The 23,247-nt window shown below is 41.4% G+C and overlaps 1 long non-coding RNA gene and 1 pseudogene across 1 annotated transcript; one reads left to right on the forward strand and one right to left on the reverse strand.

The window, feature by feature from the left end:
- Nucleotides 1-13,519: 13,519 nt before the first annotated feature.
- On the reverse strand, nucleotides 13,520-13,669 carry LOC121139640 (annotated as a pseudogene).
- On the forward strand, nucleotides 13,526-22,326 carry LOC121139510. Its single transcript, XR_005876461.1, has 2 exons — nucleotides 13,526-13,661; nucleotides 21,118-22,326. It is a non-coding gene; the product is annotated as an uncharacterized LOC121139510 (long non-coding RNA).
- The last annotated feature ends 921 nt before the right edge of the window (nucleotides 22,327-23,247 follow it).

Genomic DNA, 23,247 nt, shown 5'->3' on the forward strand with positions numbered 1-23,247 from the left:
CTGGGGCTAAAGGGGTGCACCACAACACCTGGCCAGTTTATTCAGTCTTAAAAGGAGAAGAATCTGGCACGTGCTTGAACACATTATACTAAGTTGAATAAGCCAAATCCTATGGAAATAGTACAATTTGAGTCCACAAATATGAGTAAAATAATCAGAATTCATAAATACAGAAAAGAGAATAGCAGAAGTCAGGGGCAGACTTCTTGTTTTAGTGGCTAAGGAGCTTTGCTTTTCTAAGATGAAAAGTTTTTTAATTGGTTGTATAACAATGTGAATATATTTAACATGACTGGATTATATTCTTAAAATGGATGAAGTGGCAATTTTGTACTATGTTTATTGTGTCACAGTTAAGTTTTTAAGATTTATTCACTTATGTATACAGTGTTCTGTCCACACATTTACCTTCAGACCAGAAAAGAGCATCAGATCTCATTATAGATGGTTGTGAGCTGCCATGTGCTTGCTGGGAATTAAACTCAGGATGTCGGGAAGAGCAGTCAATGCTCTTAGCCTCTGAGCAGTCCCTGTCACAGTTAATTTTAAAATATATTTTTATTAATTCTTAAATAATGTCGTACGGTCTATTTTTATCCTACTCACTCTCAATCCCTCCCTTTAACTCCCCTCAGCCCTACACTGACCTGGCTACACCTACCCTTTCCCACAGATAATTTTAACAGAGAATTCAATGAGAAAAAGAAACAGGGAAAGAGATGAGAACAAATGAAAACTGTCTGCATGAATTTTGAGCATACTTAATCAGAAAGTGGGGCCTGGGTGGAGGTCAGCAGAAAGAAGCCACAGTGAAGAGGGCAGAGGAGACAGGATGGGCTAAATAGGCAAGATGCTCATACCACTGTTCCCCTCTAGCTAGTCTGTGTGTGTGAGTCTGTGTGTGAGTGTGTGTGTGTCTGTGTCTGTGTGTGTGACTGTGTGTGTGTTTGTGTGCGTCTGAGTGTGTCTGTGTCTGTGTGTGTGACTGTGTGTGTGTTTGTGTGTGTGTCTGAGTGTGTCTGTGTCTGTGTGTGTGTGTCTGTGTGTGTGTGTGTCTGAGTATATGTCTGTGTGTGTGAGTGTGTCTGTGTCTGAGTGTGTGTCTGTGTGTGTGTGTGTGTGTGTCTGAGTGTGTGTGTGTCCTCCATCAGTGACTGCTCTCATTTCCTCTGATCTGCCAAGGGACATTGCTCCTGCAATTGTTACCTCTCCTGTGGTATCACAGTTTCCTCTCCAACTGAGCCTCTCTGAGGCAAGGTGACTGAGATTTCTGCTAGTCAAGCCCTCAATAGTCTCCTCTCTTGCATGGGAGTGCTAACTACAACTTACTTTGTGACGCAGAGGAAGAGCTTTTGCAGATGATTCAATGTCTCAAAGCTGCTGGTTTTCAATTAATCAAAAGGGAGATTATCTTGGACCTGACTTAATCAGAGGAAAGCAACTAAGAAGGAAAAGGGTCTGTCTGTTAGCTTGATGGAGGAAGCTGCCTTGTGAGGAGCTCAGGGAAACACTTTTCCCCTTAGCTCTCAGGACACTGCTTTTTCTCTGTTCTTTTCCTGCCTCTGGTCTCCTTTAGTGAACACGCCTTACCCTCTTGACCTGTGATGTCGAAGCCCCCTGATGCCTTTATCTATGCTCAGGTGATCTTATAAAGCTTTAACCACTTCTATACAGATGATTCTTGGAGTGGCAGTGGACAGGGACACCATGGCTGCCACTTGGCTCGTCTATGTACCATCTGGGTCCAATAGAGCAGGAAATGGAAGGCATATCCAAGGAAGTCCTCAGGGGAAGAGAAAAGAAACAGTAAGTGATCTAATGTGTTTGGGCCATCTCTGAAAAATAGTCTGGGAGGCAAATAAACAATGGATTCAGAGGAAACTAGACAGTTGAAAACACTGCAGTCCATTCTGGAGAAATCCAAGTTGTCATAGAATACTGCAATCATAATGTAAAATATCAGTGTGGAAACCACTCTGTGTGTGTGTGTGTGTGTGTGTGTGTGTGTGTGTGTGTGTGTGATACTGTGGGATTTTGAACTACAAACGGCAAATCCTGATATTCTGTAATATATTCTCAATGAGAATTCTAAATTGGAGAATCAAGAAACAACAATATGCAGTCTACAAAAACATGTCACTTACAGAAGGAGCTTGTAAGACCCCTCAAGAAGTGGGAATGGCATGCTGTCTGACTGAATCAGTTTCTACAGTAGGAATTAGGTTCTAGGGACCGCATGTCCGGGTTTGCAGAGCCGTGAGACAGAGACTGCAGTTCCTGTGTTTGTTGAGCAGGAAATCCCCAATGGCTTCTTCAAGACTTAGGCCCACACGGGCACTTTTTACAGGCCTGGGCCCTTAAGGCATTCTCTAAATACCCTACTGCTTTTCTCACTTAGTTGAACATTTATGAAGCACCCCTTTGTTTCATAATATCATGTTCTATTTCAGTAGTTTCCTCTTTTGCTCAACTTCTCTAACAGAGGTACTTCCACTGCACCGGGGAAATTCAAGATTCCCAGGTGTAGAATTCTCTTGCTAGTCTGTATTCCTGTGGGGCAGAATGTGCCTTTTTGTGTGTGTGTTCTTAGCCCTGTTAGAGTAAATGTGCACTTTGTTTGGAGAACGGTTTGCCTACTTCAAGGTCATAGTATCTTTTGTTTGTTGAACTGTGTGGTCCACTAAACTCTGTTTAGTCTTTCTTGTGATTCACAAAACAAACTAAACATGTATCAAAACACAAGGCAGTCCTTGGGGGTGTCTAAATCACATCCTAATTACCACTTTGAAGATAGACTTACCTTTTCTAGTTCTTCAGTGAGAAAGTTCTAGAGTCATACAAGATGCATATAAGTCAGGACTACCTAGCCCACAGAAATAGTGACAGTTCTCTTACTGGACATAAAACCTCTTCTGCCTGCAGTACGATGTACCCTAACGATTTTGAACAATTTTGTACGTACATGATAAGTCTGTGGTGGCATCCCTGGGCAGATGATTGTGACTGCAGAGTAGGATTTGTGTTCAGTCTTTTAACCACAAAACCCTAAACTCTATTGAAGGACCTACACCTCGAATTCAACAGCCCATTTGTCTGAAATAAAAATTAAGCTTTGTTCCTCAGAAGAATTCTTCCCCTCTTTTATTCTCTGGCTCTGTTAATGGCCTCTTGACATCATGACACTTGCCTACACTCTGCTGAATCTACTCCCGGCGCCCCTAACACCTTTGTCCATCCTAGTGAGCTCAGACCCACAAACCCCACAAAAACCCACAAAGACCGCAAACACCACAGATCGGGCGGTTTCCCAGCATTTGCTAGGATGGAAGTTAAACAGTAGGGGCCAGGCTCTGGTGGGTTCTCCTCTGCCTGGTGGGCGACTTTGCAATGCGCTCTCCTGTCACGCTGCATGCCCATGGAAGGTGAGTGCTCAGGTGTCTCCCTTCTTCTCAGGCTCCCGCTGCTACTGACTGGGCCTGTCCTTACAGCCTTGTTTAACCCACCCCTGCACTAAGAGTCCATTTCCAAATATTACCACACTGAAGGATAAGGCTTCTGTGGGTGAATTTGGGGAGTGTGGGAATTGACATGATTTGATCCAAGACATGTCCTTGAATGAGTCTTTGCCACTTTTCTCCAAGACTGTGATCTCATAATTAGGCCCCTGTCTCTAGTCTCTAGTTATACACTACTTGAGAACTCTTTTCTAAGTTAGTTAACTTTGGCTTACATAATTTTCTGCTTAAAAAAAACATCCACAAAAAAAAAAAACAAAGAAGAAGAAGAGAAAGAAAGGAAGGAAGGAAGAAAGACCATAGCAATAAAACCTTCAGTGGTCAGTGGCCAACCAGGGCTACACAGAGAAACTCTGTTTTGGGGAAAACAAACAAAAAAGCAATTAAAATTTAAGGTGGGCAGTGATGGTGCATGCCTTTAATCCCAGCCCTTAGGAGGCTAAGGCAGGCAGGTCTTTGTGAGTTTGAGGCCAGCCTGGTTTACAGATTGAGTTCTAGAACAGCCAGGGCTACACAGAGAAACCCTGTATTGAAAAAAAATCAACAAAAAACAAACAAAAAAACCTTCATGGGCTTTCTTGTTACCTGGGAAATAAAAACAATGTCATAATTATGAACTATAAACTAATTATGTCTAATTTCCCAGCTTCAGCTCCAATTCTCCATACTTCACTTATACCACTAACACACAGAAACACATTTCTCTGAGCTGCGTTATTCAATTTCCTATCTCCAAGCTGCCACTTGCCCTGTCTTCCATTTGGAAAACTTCACCTGCCTTGTCCATTCATAAATCTGACCTTTGGACAAGTGCCGTATCATAGACGTCTTCATGACTACTCCTGATGCTCGACCAGAAGTAATCATTTCCCATTTCAGCATTCACTTTTACTGCATACATACATTTTTTACTTGTGGGATTATTTAGTCTGTCTGGGGAAACTAATCTGGGAGAAATAACTGGCAGGAGGGTTCCTACAGGTACAGACGTCCAGGGAACTGTAACTTAGAAATGGAAATTAGCATATTTAATACTCAAATGGACACAAAATAATTTTTAAATTTTCAGTATGAGTTAATTTAAATTATATTCTATTTCAAAATTTTGGTCATATTATATTCCTCAGTCTTTGATAAAACATCTTATTGAAGTAGAAATTTTGTCGCTAAGTATTTTAAATCATTGGATGATTTAAATCCATGTCTTCATTTTCTACATGAGGACAGACAGAAATTTAAAATGTCCTCCCCAAGTTTTACCAACTTCTAAGTGGTATAAACAAGATCAGTAGAATATATGCAAACTCAATCAACTAGAAATTTACTTAGTGAGCACATCCTTTTCAAAGATGCTGCCCCACTACACAGAAAACGAAGAGAAGCACTTCAAGGCATCATAATAACTGAGGAGGGGCACCAAGGGTTACATCTTGATGAGCCTTTCTTGCTGGTACAATGTCACAGCTGTTGGAAAGACTTTGTTTTCTCAGAAGATTCTAATAGAATATGGTTGTCTTAGAACAAGTACTATTGTTTGGAATTTCTCAGTGACTATATAAGAATGAGATTATCAATATTTAGATACCAATACCTATATCTTCTGCTTGTATGCATTTGCATGTATGGTAGAGTTAAAATTTTTGAGGTGTCAGAAACTGAGAGCTTCACACAGGCAAGTCAGGCATTCCTTCACTGGGCACTGTCCTATCCCCATCCTACCCCCTTTTTACCTTTTGCTTTAAGAGGTCTCCTTGAACTGCCGAGAGTGGCCTTGAACTCACTCAGTAGCCCAGACAGGGATTGAACTTGAGATTCTCATACCTTGACACCAGGCCTGGCTGTAAAAAAAGTTAGCATTTTTAACTGTTGCTACTCTTTGGTTTGTTTTTCTTGGAAATTTCTCTTGAACCATGCCTTATATTCACAAGATCTCCAAAAAAAATGAAGGGTTAAGGAGTGTATAGTGAGGGCAAAAGTATCATTTGTTCTTTGGTGTTACTTCACAGTAGCAATTCAGATAGTGGTCCAGCCTGACCTGACTTGTCAGTGTGTTTAGATGGTACCTGTCACTTTAAAGCACTCCATGAAACATGCCTTTGGGGACTTACAACAATCCAGAGAGGATAGAAAGCTTTTAGGTAGGTAGTCAAGGCCTGAGTTTGTCATCGATGAGATAACAATATGTCCAGGATACTACCTAATGAGCCAAGTTATGAATTTAGATTACTTTCCCCATTTTTGCTGCACATTCCAATGAGTCAGAAATATTAATGCTGAGAGTTGCACCAAGAAAATGAATAAGAATAGCCTTGGAAGATATTTGAAATGTAACCATTTCCCAGGATTAAAAAGTATGGAGACTTCTGTGTTTGGCACAGATTAAGGCGTGTTTCTCTGGAAGAGAGGACATCCATGAGCTCAATGTTATTTACGGCGCTTACTCTGCTCTAGGACCACCTTAGGAGTTGCCATTACCCAGAAAGACCACTAGTGTAGGAGGAAGTCTGATGCCGCCATTAAACATGTGACTTACTAGAGGCGCATTCAGATGAGGTAATAAAAGGGCGGTTTACCACACCGCTAACCACACCCACTTTAGGCAGGACTAAAGACGTATACGGCTGGACGTGAAGACGTATACATACGTAGGCGGAACTACGTCACTAGCCAAGCCCACTTTTGGGCATGGCTAGGGGCGTTATGGGGGAAGGCATAAAAGACAGCGCACAGGAAGTCTCGCTCTCTTTTCCTGGAGTTCGGCTTCCGGTCCAGTCGCTAGCTGAGATCTGCTGGGCTTCTCGGGGTTTGGTATCTTGTGAGTAATTTTCTAAATTAAATACTTAGCTTCACTTTCCTTAATTGTGTGTCGCGTATCGTTACAGCGTCCGTAAAGCCAACAGTTTGGTGTCAGGAGTGGGATTGGAATCGGGACCCAGGCGCTTCTCTCGGCCTGACCAGGCACACGTGGACTCTCCTTTCGCTAAGTTCCTCACCACTTCGCTCGGCAAGGCACGATTCCTGCCGCCAGGAACCAGCACCTTCTACCTGCCGGTAAGGTTAGGCGGAATTCCAAGGTTTCTCTCGCGGCCACGTGCTGTTTTACTGGCGGCCAGCTGACTCCGGCCACGTGCTCTTTCGCTGGCAGCCTGTTGATTTCGGCCTGAATTACTCCATTGGTAACAAACGTAACTGCTTTATACAATGTCAACAGCTAACACTATGATGCAGGATGTTAAGAATTTTCTTGTTTTTTGTATGGATGGGATTTTAGAAAGGGTTGAGGACCTACCTGAAAGGTGCTTCCTACCCATGATGGTGATTATTAGCTTCATAATCAATATAATTTTGTTAATGAAATGGCTCAAAAATAGGAATAAACTTATACAGGTCATACAGTCATCGCAGGATAGTTTTGAAATCTTAATACAAAGGATTCAGGAAATGCAAAATTCATTGCAGGAGAGTAAGAAAGGGTTGGTAGAAAATATTCAGGATATTAAAAATGATAATGTAGGTCTGACGAACAGGTTTAAAGAGACGGAACACAAAATTGAATTATTTTCAGGAAAAATGTGTTCCATAGATAGAATTGAAAAATTGGAACATAATGTGGAAACATTTAACGACAAACACGGTTCCATGTTTGATGATTTCACTAGCAAATTACAAAGACTGGAACATAAAATTGAAATGCTAGCAGAAAAGAATTGTTCCATGTCTGAGAGCAATGGTAAACTAACTGATAGAATATCATTTGTAGAAGGCAGTTTACATGCTATTGAGGTACTTGCTAAGGATGAGAATATTAGAAATTTGGAATCACATGTAAATGATGAATGTAAAAAAATGAAAGATTCCATGACATCCTTAGAAAATCATTTGTCCCAAGAACTTCAAGAGCTCAGAGAAACAATGATGAATAGACTGCAGGATTTAGAAGACGCTCAATCTGATACTTCAGAATCAGAAATACAGGCAACAGGTCAGGACAGGAGTTTCCCAAAGCTTCTCAAATGCCGGAATGATTTCCCTAAGGTTGCTATGCGTTCCCCTATGGTTTTTCCAGTATCTGTAACAGAAAAACCAGCAACGAAAAAACAATCAAATGGTCCCATTGCTTATCACTGGGAGCCTATACAGATGAAGGATCTAAAAAATATTAAGGAGGCCATTGTCATGTATGGTCTTCATTCTCCCTTTGTCAGAGAGCTCCTAACCTCATGGGCTACTGTAAATAAAGTAACCCCAAAAGACTGGGCCCAATTAGCCTCTGCAGTACTCGAAAATTCTTGCCAAATTCAATGGAGAGCTTTATGGAGGCAAGAAGCAAAAGCAATAGAAATTCAGGAATTACAGAACGGTCATGAAGTACCCCAAGACAAGATTCTTGGGGAGGGTCCTTACGCTGACACGCAGGTTCAATCTGCATATGATGAGCACATGTTGTCTTTGTGCCGTACAGCTGCTTTAAATGCCTTGGATAAGGTTTGTGAAACAGGAGAGATAATGCAACCCTACACCAAGGTATTACAGGGCCCAAGGGAAAGGTTCACTGAATTTTTAGAGAGATTATCCAGAGCAGTAGAGGTACAGGTAGCGAACCCAGAATCCAGGCGTCTTCTTATAGAATCTTTGGCGTATGAGAACGCGAATCCTCAATGCAGGCAGGTAATTTGGCCATTAAAAATAAGATCAGCGCCATTGGAGGAATGGGTTCTGCATACAGCGAACCTGGAATGTAAAAGTCAGGATACAGGAGCTTGGGTAGGTGAAGCTATTTCTACAGGTTTGAGGAGGCACCAGGATGCCAAATACCCTACCTGTGATGATATAGAGGCATGGGTAGGGAAGGCAATCTCAAAGAATTTAAATAGGCGTAAAGATGCAAAATGCTTTAACTGTGGTAGAATAGGACATCTTAGTAGGAACTGTAGACAACGCATTCCTAGAAATAATGCTTTTACCAGGAATGTATCAAACAGAAGGCCTAAGCCTCCTGGTCTATGCAGGAGGTGTGGGAAGGGGCGCCATTGGACTGATGAATGCTTTTCCACAATAGACAGACAAGGTAGATCTTTACAGCAGGGAAACGGGCTTCCGGGGCTCCATGGAGCCCCGAAGAGAAAGATTATCCGGTCATTCCCAGTGACAGTGGAGGACAGCCTCTCCCAGGACAATTAGAAGATCCACTGCCCATTGTAAATAATACGGCACTGGATAATACATTAGCTCCAGAGGATGAATCAATTACATCAGGAGGAGATACAAAACATATATTTTGGCAAACTTCTATACAATATCATAGACCCAAACTTCCGGTTAAGGTAAATAATAGGGTGATTTACGGATTACTGGACACCGGAAGTGACGTCACTATCCTTAATCAGCAGTCCTGGCCACAAAACTGGGCTTTAAAAGAGGTTAATGTTCAATTCTTAGGGATCGGAACCCTATCTGAAGTTAAACAGAGCGTTAGATGGATTGACTTTATTGGGCCAGAAGGACAGAGAGGAAGGTTAAAGCCATACGTTGCAGATATTGCTATAAACCTCTGGGGTCGTGATCTACTCCAGCAATGGAATACGCAGATTAAAATTCCTCCTGTATCAGCTAGGAATTATAGACAAGCTCTTAGTGGTAGTAAGAATATAGTAAGACAGTACAGAAAACAGATGCCAAACGTACAGGCTGTGCAGAAGCAAGATGCTAGTGCCAAACCTACAGAGCAACCAAAAGCTCTACCATTAAAATGGCTGACAGATGAACCCGTCTGGGTGGGTCAATGGCCTATGACATCTGAGAAGTTAGAGGCTTTGGAGAAGTTAGTTCAGGAACAGCTAGATGCTGGACACATTGAGGAATCAACTAGTGCATGGAATTCGCCTGTTTTTGTTGTCAAGAAGAAGTCTGGTAAGTGGAGAATGGTTACTGATCTTAGAGCCATCAACAAGGTAATTCAGCCTATGGGGTCTCTACAACCTGGGATGCCATTACCTTCTCTAATTCCTAAGGATTGGCCAATTATAGTTATAGACTTAAAAGATTGTTTCTTCACCATACCGTTACAAGAAAACGACAGAGAAAAGTTTGCCTTCACAGTACCTACCTATAATAATTCCCGTCCGGTACAGAGATTCCAGTGGAAGGTACTACCTCAAGGTATGTTAAACAGTCCAACTTTGTGTCAATATTTTGTGAATAAACCTCTAGAAATAATTCGTAAAAAATTTCCACATTCGTTAATATATCATTATATGGATGACATATTATTGTCTGATTCAAATAAGGATACTTTGGAAAAGATGTTTGAGGCAGTAAAGGAAATTTTGCCTCGCTGGGGATTACAAATTGCCCCAGAAAAAATACAAAGAGGAGATTCTATTAACTATTTAGGTTATAAAATAGATGCTCAGAAAATTAGACCACAGAAAGTACAGATCAGAAGAGATCGTTACCGGACTCTTAATGATCTTCAAAAACTATTAGGAGAAATCTCTCAATTACAGACGATTATTGGTGTAGAAGGGCATGATTTAAAACACCTGAAAATGGCTTTAAAAGGAGATAAAGACCTAAACAGCCCACGAGTACTATCAGCTGAGGCTGAAAAAGAATTAGAATGGGTAGAAAAGAGAATATTAGAAGCACATGTGGACCGTGTGGATCCAAATCTGGACTGTATTCTGGTTATTTTACCATCTAGAGAATACCCCTCAGGAATATTAATGCAGAGGGACGACATCATTCTAGAATGGGTATTTCTGCCACATAAACAAAATAAAAAATTGAAAACATATATAGAAAAGATATCTGATTTGATATTAAAAGGTAAATTAAGGCTTCGTCAACTGACTGGGAAAGACCCAGCTGAAATTATTGTACCGTTAACGAATGAGGAAATTTCCTCCTTATGGAAGGATAATGAGTATTGGCAAATAGCTTGCAGTGACTTTTTGGGAAGTATTAGTAATAACTATCCCAAAACAGAGAGAATCAAATTCATAAAGAAAACAATTTGGATTCTTCCACGTATCGTGAGGCAAACACCTATTTCTGGAGTTCTTACCTTCTACACGGATGCAAACAAATCAGGTAAGGCAGGGTATAAATCAGGAAATATAAGTAAAGTAGTTCAAAGCCCTTACAACTCCGTACAAAAGGCAGAGTTATATGCCATTCTCATGGTACTTAAAGACTTTACAGAGCCTCTCAATATAGTCACGGATTCTCAGTATGCAGAAAGAGTTGTCCTGCACATTGAGACTGCAGAATTTGTTCCTGATAATACAGAATTAACCTCATTGTTTTTACAATTGCAGGAAATCATCAGAAACAGGACTCATCCTATATATATAACACACATCAGATCCCATACAGGTCTGCCAGGTCCTCTGGCACAAGGCAATGATGAAATTGATCGTTTATTAGTAGGTAATGTGTTGGAAGCAAAATTCCTCCTGTCTTTATAGTCAGATTGGAGAAAAAGCATGAAACAAATAAATAGGAAACAAATTACAGAATTACAAGGAAAACTGGATGATATAAAAGAATACACTGGAAGACTTCATTGGGCAAGGTGATGGGAAATGTTTCTTCTGCTGGCCGCTGGGGTGAGGCTTGGGCACTCACTCCATTATCCCCATTAGGGAGAGCAGGAGGAACTTTGCAGCAGGCCCCCTGGTGACAGCAGCTGATACCATTATGCAGAGTTGGCCCAGATCCACCATCCCCACCCACCCAGAACAGCTAGCAAAACAGTCCTTATCCATAGGGCTGCCTCTTCCAAAGCACCTCCATCGCCCCACAGCTGATGGGGTTGGCCAGTCATCCCAGCTGGCTTAATTGCACAATTTCAAGAGCCTCTAATGCTTGCGGGAAATGAGACACAGGTCAGCATTACTCATGACAATAATGTTTTACTCTTAAGTTAACAATGCTTTACTCATAAGACTTATGTTTCCTGTCAACACATTCAGGAGTTTGATACAGTCACAATTGTATTTATCAAATGTCAATCTTTTCATTGTTGACATATATTAATATGTATCTTCAATGAGATTCTCCTGGTGTTTATAATCCACACTTGTCAACCTAGCAATCTAAATATTAATATTCTCACTTATTTTATAGATATTTTGTTATGAACTCTTATTTTTATTCATTAGAGGAAGGTTTTCTCCCCAAAGCTGGTTGCACTGTTATTTTGAGTCAAACAATTCCCTAACATTCTCAATGATTTCTGTGTCCTTGTGTGATATTTGCTATTACATCTGCAAACTGTTTGCATCAATTCATTTTCCTTCTCCTCCTTTTTATTTAAGTAACCATTCTCTGACCAGAAGAAGTCTACTCTTCATTCAAAACAGAAAACATACTGGCTGCTGGTGATACACAACTTTAATCTCAGCACTCAGGAAGCAGAGGCAGGTGAATCTCTGAGTTTGAGGCCATCCTGGTCTACAGAGTGAGTTCCAGGACTACCATGGTTACACACAGAAATCCTGCCTCAAACAAACAAACAAACAAACAAACACTGGACACCTTTGGTGTTCAGCTTCCTTTAGGAAAAAAAGAAAAGCTATTTCTAATCCTACCCATCTCTCTACAAACGAACCATAAGCATCAGGTTTTGAGCTTCTTACTATTGAGGTGTAAATAGAATTATTGCTTTCTATTGCTGTGATAAACCCATGACCAAAAAAACCTGGGGAGGAAAGGAGTTTATTTCATCTTACAACTCCCAGGTCACAGTTTTTCACTGAGAGAAACGAGGGCAGGAACCTGGAGGCAGGAGCTGATGCAGAGGCTATGGAGGGTGCTGCTTACTGGCTTGCTCCCCATGGCTTGCCTAGCCTTCCTTGCTTCCTTCCTTGCTTCCAAGATTTATTTGTTTTACATCCCAACCGCAGTTTCCCCCTCCGCTCCTCCCATTCTCTCCCCCCCCCAACTCCATCCACTCCTCCTCTGTTTCTGTTCAGAAAGGGGCAGGCCTCCCAAGGGTATCAACAAAGCTTGGCATATCAAGTTTAGCTAAGACTAAGCACCTCCCTTGTATTTAGGCTGGTCAATGAGCAATAGGTTTCCAAGAGCCGGCCATCAACCTGCTTTCTTACAGTGACAAGGACCACCTGTCCAGAGGAGGTACCATCCGCAATGGGCTGGGTCCACATGTGTCAATCATTAATCAAGAAAATGCCTAACAGACTTGCCTGCAGGCTAGCCTGCTAGAGGCATTTTCTTAATTGATAGTTCATCTTCCAGAACACTCTAGCTTGTTTCAAGTTGACAAAAAAACTAAGCAGCACAAGAATCATAGAACAATAGACTTGTCTTGTGGGGAAATCCAGGGCTCAGAGAAACAAAGTGTCAGTTTTTTTTTTAACAATAACAAAAACGTATACTTCTATCTTTCTACAAACTTGAAGTCTACAAACCTGAAGTGACAATTTCTCTAACCACCAACATGGGAAAGCTGTCATGCTCCATCTACTCTGCCCCTCCAGTAAAATGGTGCTCAGTCGGCCTTTCTCGCAGCTCCTAAGTAGTGTTTGAATCTGCTAACATGAATTCACCCGTGTCCCCCGTCAGCCTCGCCACAGCCCATCTTCTCTAACTTTAATAACTTACCCTTTTCGGTGTTGGAAAGCTTGAGCAGGTCCCTTGATCTGCCACACTGGGCACAGTCTAACCTAATGACTGCTCCTTTGCTTCTGTGGGGCATCAGTGGCTGCCCATGAAACCCTCAGATAGCAGGGGCTGCATGAAAGGCAGAGAATGAGAACATAAGTTCACATTTCAAACTTACTCTCAGGTCACTCTGCCTCTCTGAGTAGACATGGGTCTTTCAGATTCCTTGTAGGCGCGTTTTACTTATGTCTCGGTGGAAATGACCTCACAACCATTGCAGTATATAGGTATATCATATTTTAAATTCTATAAAGTAAACTGCTGTCCCAATAGTCTATTCAGGGGATCTTCCAATCGCATTTTTTCTTTAATTTTAGGAAGGGAGAGTGCCAATTCAGTCCTTCACTAACACAAATTGTGGCGTGTCTGGGGAAACCATGGGGTCAGCACCCCAGGAATGAAATGGATGAGCTTTGCCCTGGGGAAGCCACCTTTATGAACGTGGGTCTCTCCTGCAAGGTAAATATGGCCCTGTAAGTTTCTGTTTTACCTTTTGAAAAATCATACGCTTGTGATTCTAAATAATTTTTTCCTTTTCTTTTTTCATTCCTCTTATGTTTTGTTTCTGATGTCTTAATCTCTCTATACTTGTATATACTGAGTTGAGACCTACATATTTGTCACCAAAATGAAAACAAAATCTATCTGTTCCTGTCATACTTGTAATAATATTATTTTTGTGGGCTACAACTTACATATGCTCTTTTCCTTATTTATACACAATACTGGCCTTAAACCTGAAATACAATTTATATAAAGGCCATTTTAAACAATGACACAGTTGATTGTAGGTATTTCAAAAAACAATAAAGCATAAAGAAAAACTAGAATTTGTAGACTTCTAATATTAAGAGATAGCAAACTGCTATTTTTTAGAAAGTAGCTTTTGTTTTCTGTCTGTCCTGGTATTTTCCTAAGATAAAGCAGACTATGATGTATACTTCTAATTGTGTCCCTTTGCCTTTCTAAACCTTTGCTTCTCCATAAACATTAGACCCCTCATCCTGTTGGCCCTCTTCCTTCACTGATTCTGCACAGAAACTTTTTGCTTATTAATGTTTCATTAGCATTTTCCCAGGCAGTATATTTTCAGCATTTCTATTGTTATGCATATTGCATTGGGTTGCATGAATATGCGTGCCTTATTTCAAGCTTTCCCTGTAAAGCATTGGATTCTAGTCACATTTGCCTTGAGTTTTTGTGTATTTTACACAGCTGAAATGCAGCTTGTAGACTGACTCTCTTTTTATGAGGCTTATGCCTCATTGTATTGATGTCTATCTCCTAATACAAAAGCACTTATTCCAGATCTTTTTAGGAGTTCTGCTACTGGCTTTATAATCGTCAAAGTCCAGTTTCTCCCTAGTGTGGTTTTAGGGCTATGTTATCTCCTGACACTGGCTACAGCTAATATTTGCAGTAAAATTATGAAAAGCTAGTAGATATAATTCAAAGCCACTGAGTGCCTCCAATGGCTGCAAGGCTATGTTAGCTTCTTGGCTGAGATGGGAAAATCACTAGTGCCAGGAATTTATTTCCATTTTCTCCAGAGTCAAACCAAATGTATCTGCTGAAGCCTTATTCTACAGGAGGGGCCATATTGCAGATGGAGTGGTAGGCCAGCCTTCCAGGAACTGCTTTCAGCCTTATTACATTCTCCAGTGCTCAGACATCTGCCGTTGCCACTTCAACTCCAGCTTCCTGGGTAGAAAGAAAACACAACGCGCCTGGAGCATCAGGAGGAGTTTGGTTTCATCCCAATTTCTTTTTATTTATTTATTTTTATAAGTTAGAAACAAGCTTGTTTCACATGTCAATCCCAGCTCCCTCTGCTTCCCCTCCTCCCACGTCCTCCCCACCAGGTTCCCCAGTCCCCACCCAATCTCCACTCCGATCCCCAGGGACGGTGAGCACCTCCATGGTGGATCTCCAGTAACTGTCATTTCATCCAGGGCAGGGCCTAGGCCCTCCCAAAAGAGTCCAGCTCAGAGAGCCTCCCATATTGTGGCATCAGCACTCAAAGTCTATTTGTACGCCAGGGGTAACTACTACCCAAGGCCCCATAGATTACCTAGGCCTCCTCACTGACACCCACATTCAGGGGGTCTGGGTCAGTCCCATGCTTGCCACACAGCCATGAATCTGGGGTCCAAGAGCCCCCCCTTGTTCAGGTCAACTGTTTCTGTGGGCTAAACCAGCCCAGTCTTAACTCCTTTGCCCATCAGTTCTCCCTTTCTGACACTGGATCCCAGGAGTTCAGTTCAGTGTTTGTCTGTGGGTATCTGCCTCTGCTTTCATCAGTTGCTGGATGAAGGTCTTGTTTCCCAGACTCTCTGGCAGTGGGATTGTATGCTGGCACTCCTTTGATTCATGTCTAAAATCCATATATGAGTGAGTACATACCATGTTTCTCTTTTGTGACTGGGTTACCTCACTCAGGATGGTTTCTTCTAGTGCCATCAATTTGCCTACAAATTTCAAGATTCCATTGTTTTTTTTCCTGCTGAATAGTACCCCATTGTGTAAATGTACCACATTTTCTTTATCTACTCTTCAGTTGAGGGGCATCTAGATTGCTTCCAGGTTCTGGCTATTGCAAATAATGCTGCTATGAACATAGTGGAACAGACATCCTTGTTTTATAAATATGCATCTTTTGGGTATATGCCTAAGAGTGGAGTTGCTGGGTCTTGGGGTAGACTGATTCCCATTTTCCTGAGGAATCTCCATTCTGATTTCCAAAGTGGCTGTGCAATTTGGCACTTCCACCAGCAGTGTAGGAGTATTCCTCTTCCTCCACATCCTCTCCAGCATAAACTGTCCTTGGAGTTTTTTATTTTAGCCATTCTGACAGGAGTGAGATGGTATCTCAGAGTTGTTTAGATTTATATTTCCCGGATGGGTAGGGATGTTGAGCACTTTTTAAGTGTCTCTCAGCCATTTTAGATTCCTCTACTGAGAATTCTCTATTTAGTTCTGTACCCCACTGTTTGATTAGATCCTTTGGTGTTTTGGAGACTTGCTTCTTGAGTTCTTTTGGAGATCAGCCTTCTGTCAGATATAGGGTTAGTGAATATCTTTTCCCAATCTGTGGGGTGCCCTTTTGTCTTGCTGACTGTGTCCTTTGCCTTACAGAGGCTTCTCAGTTTCAGGAGGTCCCATTTATTAATTGTCAATCTTAGTGTCTGTGCTACTGGAGTTGTATACAGGAAGCAGTCTCCTGTACCAATTTGTTCAAGGGTGCCTCCCACTTTCTCTTCTAAGAGGTTCAGTGTGGCTGGATTCATGTTGAGGTCTTTAATCCATTTGGATTTATGTTTTGTGCATGGCGATAGACATGGATCTATCTGCATTCTTCTACATGCCAGCATCCAGTTATGCCAGCACCATTTGTTGAAGATGCTTTCTTTTTTCCATTGTATAATTTTAGCTTCTTTGTCAAAGATCAGATGTTCATATGTGTGTGGGTTAATGTTGGGGTGTTCAATTTGATTCCATTGGTCTATCTGTCTATTTTTGTGCCAATACCAAGCTGTTTTCAGACTATAGCTCTGTAATAGAGCTTCAAGTCAGGGATGGTGATGCCTCTGGATGTTGCCTTGTTGAACAGGGTTGTTTTGGATATCCTGGGTCTTTTGATTTTCTGTGTAAAGCTGATTATTGTTCTTTCAAGCTCTGTGAAGAATTGTGCTGGGATTTTAATGGGGATTGTGTTCAATCTGTATATTGCTTTCAGTAAGATTGCCATTTTTCCTATGTTGATCCTACCTATCCAAGGGCATGGAAGATCTTTCCATCTTCTGGTGTCTTCTTTAATTTCTTTCTTTAAAGACTTTCTCTAAAGTTCTTGAGATACAGGTCTTTCACTTATTTGGTTAGCATTACCCCAAGGTATTTTATGTTGTTTGTGGCTATTGTAAAGGGCAAAGTTTCTCTGATTTCTTTCTCAGCCCTTTTATTGTCTGTATATAGTAGGGCTACTGATTTTCTTGAGTTGATCTTCTATCCTCCCACCTTGCTGAAAGTATTTATCAGCTGCAGGAGTTCCCTGATAGAGTTTTTGGGTCACTTATGTAGACTATCATGTCATCTGCAAATAGTGAAAGTTTGACCTCTTCCTTTCCAATTTGTATCCCCTTGATCTCCTTTTGTTGTCATATTGCTCTAGCTAGAACTTCAAGTACAATATTGAAGAGGTATGGAGAAAGTGGACAGCCTTCTCTTGTTCCTGATCTTAGAGGAATTGCATTGAGTTTCTGTCCATTTAGTTTGATGTTGGCTGTTGGTTTGCTGTATATAGCTTTTATTGTGTTGAGGTAAGTTCCTGTTATCCCAGATCTCTCCAAGACCTTTATCGTGAAGGGGTGTTGGATTTTGTCAAAGGCTTTTTCAGCATCCAGTGAGATGGTCATGTGATTTTTGTTTCTCAGCTTGTTTATATGGTGGCTTACATTCATGGATTTTCATATGTTGAACCAACCCTGTATGCCTGGGATAAAGCCTACCTGATCATGGTGGATGAGTTTTCTGATGTGTTCTTGGATCCAATTTGCCAGTATTTTATTGAGTATTTTTGCATCAATGTTCATGAGGGATATTTGTCTAAAGTTCTCTTTTTCAGTTGTGTCTTTGTGTGGCTTGGGTATCAAGGTTATTGAAGCCTCGTAGAAAGAGTTTGGCAAAGACCCTTATGCTTTTATTGAGTGGAATACTTTGAGAAGAATTGGTATAAGCTGTTCTTTGAATTTCTGGTAGAATTCTTTACTGAGGCCATCTGGCCCTGGGCTTTTTTTTTTTTGGGGAGACTTTTGATGACTGCTTCTATTTCTTTAGGGGTTATAGGTCTATTTAAATCACTCATCTGTTCTTGATTTAATATTGGCAAGTAATATATATCCAGAAAATTGTCCATTTCCTTTAGATTTTCAAATTTTGTGGAGTACAGGTTTTCAAAGTAAAACCTGATGATTCTCTGGATTTCCGCAGTGTCCATTGTTATGTCCCCCTTTTCATTTCTGATTTTGTTAATTTGCATGTTCATACTCTGTCATTTGGTAAGTTTGGATAAAGACTTGTCTATCTTGTTGATTTTTCTCAAAGAACCAACTCTTTGTTACATTAATTTTTTGTATTGTTTTCCTAGTTTCTGCTTTATTGATTTCAGCCCTCAGTTTGTGTTGTTGTTGAATTCTAATTTTTATGCATGGTGGTCTGATAAAGTACATGGAGTTATTCCAATTTTTTGTATCTGTTGAGGTTTGATATGTTGCCAAGTATGTGGCCCATTTTTGAGAAGGTTCCATGTGGCACTGAGAAGAAGGTATATTCTTTTTTATTTGGGTGGAATGTTCTATAGATGTTTGTTAATCCCAATTGGGTCATAACTTCTATTAGTTCCTTTGCTTCTTGTTAAGTTTCTGTCTAGTGGTGAGAGTGGGGTGTTGAAGTCTCCTACTACAAGTGTGTGGGGCTGTATATGTGATTTGAGTTTTAGTAATGTTTTTTTATGAACGTGGGTGCCTTTGTGTTTGGGGCATAGATGTTCAAAATTAAAACTTCACCATGGTGGATTTCTCCTGTGATGAGAATGAAGTACCCTCCTTCATCTCTTTTGATTGATTTTATCTTAAAATCTATTTTGTTAGATATTAGGATTGCTACCCCTGCTTGTTTCTTGAGTCCATTTGATTGGAAAACCTTTTCCAAACCCTTAACTCTGAGGTAATGTCTGTCTTTGAGCCTGAGGTGTGTTTCTTGTATGCATCAGAAAGAAGGGTTCTGTCTTTGCATTCATTCTATTAGCCTGTGTCCCTTTATGGGCGAATTAAGACCATTAATATTGAGGGATATTAATGACCATTGATTGCTCATTTTTTTTTTTGTTTTGGAATGGTTGCTGTTGGTGGAATTATATGTGGATTTCCACACCTTTTTCCTTTTGGCTGTTGATAAGTTGGGATTATCTCATGCCTATATTTTTCTGGTTGTAGTTAACTTCCTTGGGTTGGAGTTTTCCTTCCAGAACTTTTTGTAGGACTGGGTAGTGGATATGTATTGTTTAAATCTGGTTTTGTCATGGAAAATCTTGTTTTCTCTATCTTTAGTGATGAAAGCTTTGCTGGGTATAGCAGTCTGGGCTGGCATCTGTGGTCTCTTATTGTTGGTAGAATAGCTATCCAGGACCTTCTGGCTTTCAGAGTTTCCATGGAAAAGTCTGGTGTGATTCTAATAGGTTTGTCTTTGTATGTTACTTGGCCTTTTTCCTTAGCTGCTTTTAATATTCTTTCTTTATTCTGTGTGTTCAGGGTTTTTACTACTATGTGGCGAGGGGACTTCCTTTTGTGGTCCTCTCTATTTAGTGTTCTGTAGGCTTCTTGTACTTTTATTGGCATGTCTTTCTTTTAGTTGGGAAAGTTTTCTTCTATGATTTTGTTTAATATGTTTTCTGCCCTTTTGAGGTGGATTTCTTCACCTTCTTCTATACCCATATTTCCTGGATATTTTGTGTTAGGGATTTGTTGGATTTAAGATTTTCATTGTTTAATGAATCTATTTCCCCTAGTGTCTTCAACACTTGAGATTCTGTCTTCCATCTCTTGTATTCTGTAGGTTATGCTTGTATCTGTAGTATCTGAGTATTTGCCCAGCTTTTCTATTACCACCATTCCTTCAGACTGTGTTTTTTATTGTCTCTATTTCAGCTTTCAACCCTTGCACTGTTTGAATTGTTTCTTGTAATTTTTGCTTTGTCTTTTCCTCCATTTCTTTTGGGTAAGTATTTGTGCATCCAGTAGGTCTAGTGTGGGTTCCCTCACTGACATGGCAGTGTGTAACAGAATAGATGTCTTCAGCTGAGCAAGCTTGTCACTCCTTCAGTGAGTCATTTGGCATCGCTGACTTGAGGAGAGAAAGACATATTTCCTGGTCACTGCCAGCTGGTTTTATCGCAATGGGCCTGCGGGGAGGCAGAGTGTCATGGTGGCAGGAGCTTGCAAGAGAAACAGCTGCTGGTTTGGGGACAGAAAGGCAGAGAGAGCAAAGGCCTAAGATATAGCCTTCACAGGTCATCTATTTCCTCCAATCAGCTCCCACCTCCCAGGATTTCTACCACTCCCTAGGGGTCCATTCAGTGTGAATAATTCAACATATTAATCCATTGATCAAGTCAGTATACTCATGAATCTGTTCACATCTCCTAGAACCCCATCCCTGAACACAACCCTGAGTACTGATGCCTTCCACAGATGAGCCTTTGGTGGGGAGGCACTTCCTCTTCAAACCATGACACTGGAGTTTCTGTCTACCCACAATGCCTCTGACTGGTCCTGCCTGGGTTGGTGCCATTTTTCCACCTTTCACAAACCTGCCTCCCTTTATTCTTCAGTTTCAATGGTTTTTTTCTTCCCATTGAATCCTGGTTCCTTAGCTGTCTCTTGGGCGTCTTGCAGAATTCCCCTCCCAGCCTCCTTTCCCCTCCTTGCCTCTGTTTCATCTGACCTCTCACCAAATTTACTACTGGATTTCTACACACCATGGTTTATCCAGAGTGTCATTTGGAAACTTTCGATTGTAAAACACTTTTTCTTGTGTTATTCCAGAAGCCACAGCATTCTGGGCTCTAGGTCTGTTGCCTTGGCAATGTATCAGGTGTCTGCCCTAGTCTCTGAGTGAATCTTACTGGTGCTGTGGAAGAGTGTTACACAGGCAGCTTGCTTTTTTTCTGAAGACTCTTCCTTTGCCTGGTTTTCTATCCTTTCCTCTGCCCTATTATATATATTAACTGTTGCACTGTAAAAAGTTATGCAGCATTTTCAACCACTGTCTAACAGTTTCTGGGACTTAGGAACAGGAGCAGTTTGGAGCATGGCTCTGGCTCTGCAGGGCCAAGCTGTCACCAGGATTCATTTACTTGCAGGCGGGAAGCCTCGTTGGAAGACAGCTCCCACCAAGAGTTGTTGATAGTTGACGTATGCTCCTGGCTCCTTACAGCAGGCAGCTTCCTTCCCTGCATGGGTCTGCAAGAAAGCAAGGAGGAAGCCATGTGTTCTATTTTATCTCCTAGTTTGGGGGCAACAATCCATTCCTTTCTCTGTGCAACCCAGAGAATTGAGTCTTTCCCCAAGGGAAGAACATGGCTTCTCTTACAGAAAGAGAAGAAGAAGAAGAAGAAGAAGAAGAAGAAGAAGAAGAAGAAGAAGAAGAAGAAGAAGAAGAAGAAGAAGAAGACATCATCATGTTAATCTCTATCTCCCACCTTAATGGCAATTCTGTTTTGTTGTTGTTTGCCGTTTCATTTCTACTTGTTTATTGTGCTAGAGTCTCCTGTAGCTCAGACTAGCTTTCAACTTCTGATCCCGCCTCCTCCTCTCCTGGGCTAGGGTTATAGGCTTGGGCTGTCACCCCCAGCTCTCTCATATCAATTCTTAACTGATGAAAGGTAGCACCAGTATTGCTTTCTACCCCTTAAGGCCTCACGGTGACCACCGCAATGGGAACAGAGTAGCAGAGGCCTAAGAACCAGATAACTGGCCATCTAGTCAGGGTTTCTATTGCTGTGAAAACCATGACCACAGTCAGTTGTGGAGGAAAGGGTTTGTTTCACTCACATTTCCATATCACAGTCATCACCAGTGCAACTGTTTACCATCAATTGAAGTATGGCCAGGAACTCAAACAGGGCAGGAACCTGGAGGCCATGGAGCGGTGCTGCTCACAGGCTTGCTCAGCCTGCTTTCTTTTAGAACCCAGGACCACCAGCCCAGAGTGGTGCTACCATGGGCCTGGATCCTCATTCTTCAGTCACTGAGAAAGTGCCCTACAGTCTTGCCTAGAGTCCAATCTTACGAGACATTTTCTCAATTGAGTTCCTCCTCTCTGATGACTCTAGCTTGTGTCAACCTGACATAAAACTATCCAGGACGCAAGCTTCCTCCAGTTCTACAGCAGATACCCTCTGTGAGGCAAATCAGTCCCAGGCCTTGTTTGTCCCAGTACCACTTGCTAAGACTTAGGTACTCTTTAACATTCTTTTTCAAATCCAAATTTGATTTTGATTTCTATATTCATCTTATAGGAAATTATTACCTAACATTTGATCTTTTTGAAGTAAAAAATGAAAATTCTAGACTTTTGGAATCTCAATCACTGTAAAATACACTTAACCACATATAGTGGTGATAAGGGTGATGATAAACAAATGCTTACAAATGTCAACATGCTGTCATATCAGGCACTGTGTATGAAGCTTGAAGGAGGCCTACATGGGCAGTGCAGTATCTTGATTCACTTCTCTTTCTTATTTTTTTCTTCTTCTATAGACCAGGCTGGCCTTGAACTCAGTTTCACCAGCCTTTACCTCCCAGTGCTAGGATGGAAAGTGTGCATCACTATGTTACACACACACACATACACACACACACTTCCATATATATGGAGAGAGAGAGAGAGAGAGAGAGAGAGAGAGAGAGAGAGAGAGAGAGAGCTGGGTTATCACTGGCTGTGCTCTAATGCAGGATGTCCTTGAACTCTCCAAATGCACAATTGCAGGAGAGTGTCACCCTGTCTGGATTTCTTGGTACAAGTCTTGAGTACAATGCATACCTAGGAGCTATTACCACTGTGATGACAAAAAAAAAAAAGGACAAGGGAGACGACTGTCAGACAGACAGATAGACATGGGAGAGGATATGGGGAAACCAAGAAAGACTTCACAACAGCTCCACCGCCATGCCCAGGGTGGGTGGCCTGGCCGTGAACACAGGCATCTCCTTGGGGTATGTCACAGCACAGGCACACAGGGGGACACATGGACTCTCTGTTCCTTTTGATCCGAGCCTTCAGATTATCGCATCTTTCCCTTGTGATCCTGGCTCTGGGCAGCCCTCTGAGAGCCAGCTGCCCCCACCCAGATTCTCTAACAGGAAGGACTATACCCATCATAGCATACAAACAGCTGAATCTCTCACATTCATTTTCCTTACTATAAACTGACAAGACGGTGTGCTTGGGGCTTTGTTTGCTTGGCTAAGGTGTGTACAACCCTGAA

The sequence above is a fragment of the Mesocricetus auratus genome, unplaced genomic scaffold (assembly GCF_017639785.1).
Source record: "Mesocricetus auratus isolate SY011 unplaced genomic scaffold, BCM_Maur_2.0 Super-Scaffold_15014, whole genome shotgun sequence".
Lineage (NCBI taxonomy): Eukaryota > Metazoa > Chordata > Mammalia > Rodentia > Cricetidae > Mesocricetus > Mesocricetus auratus.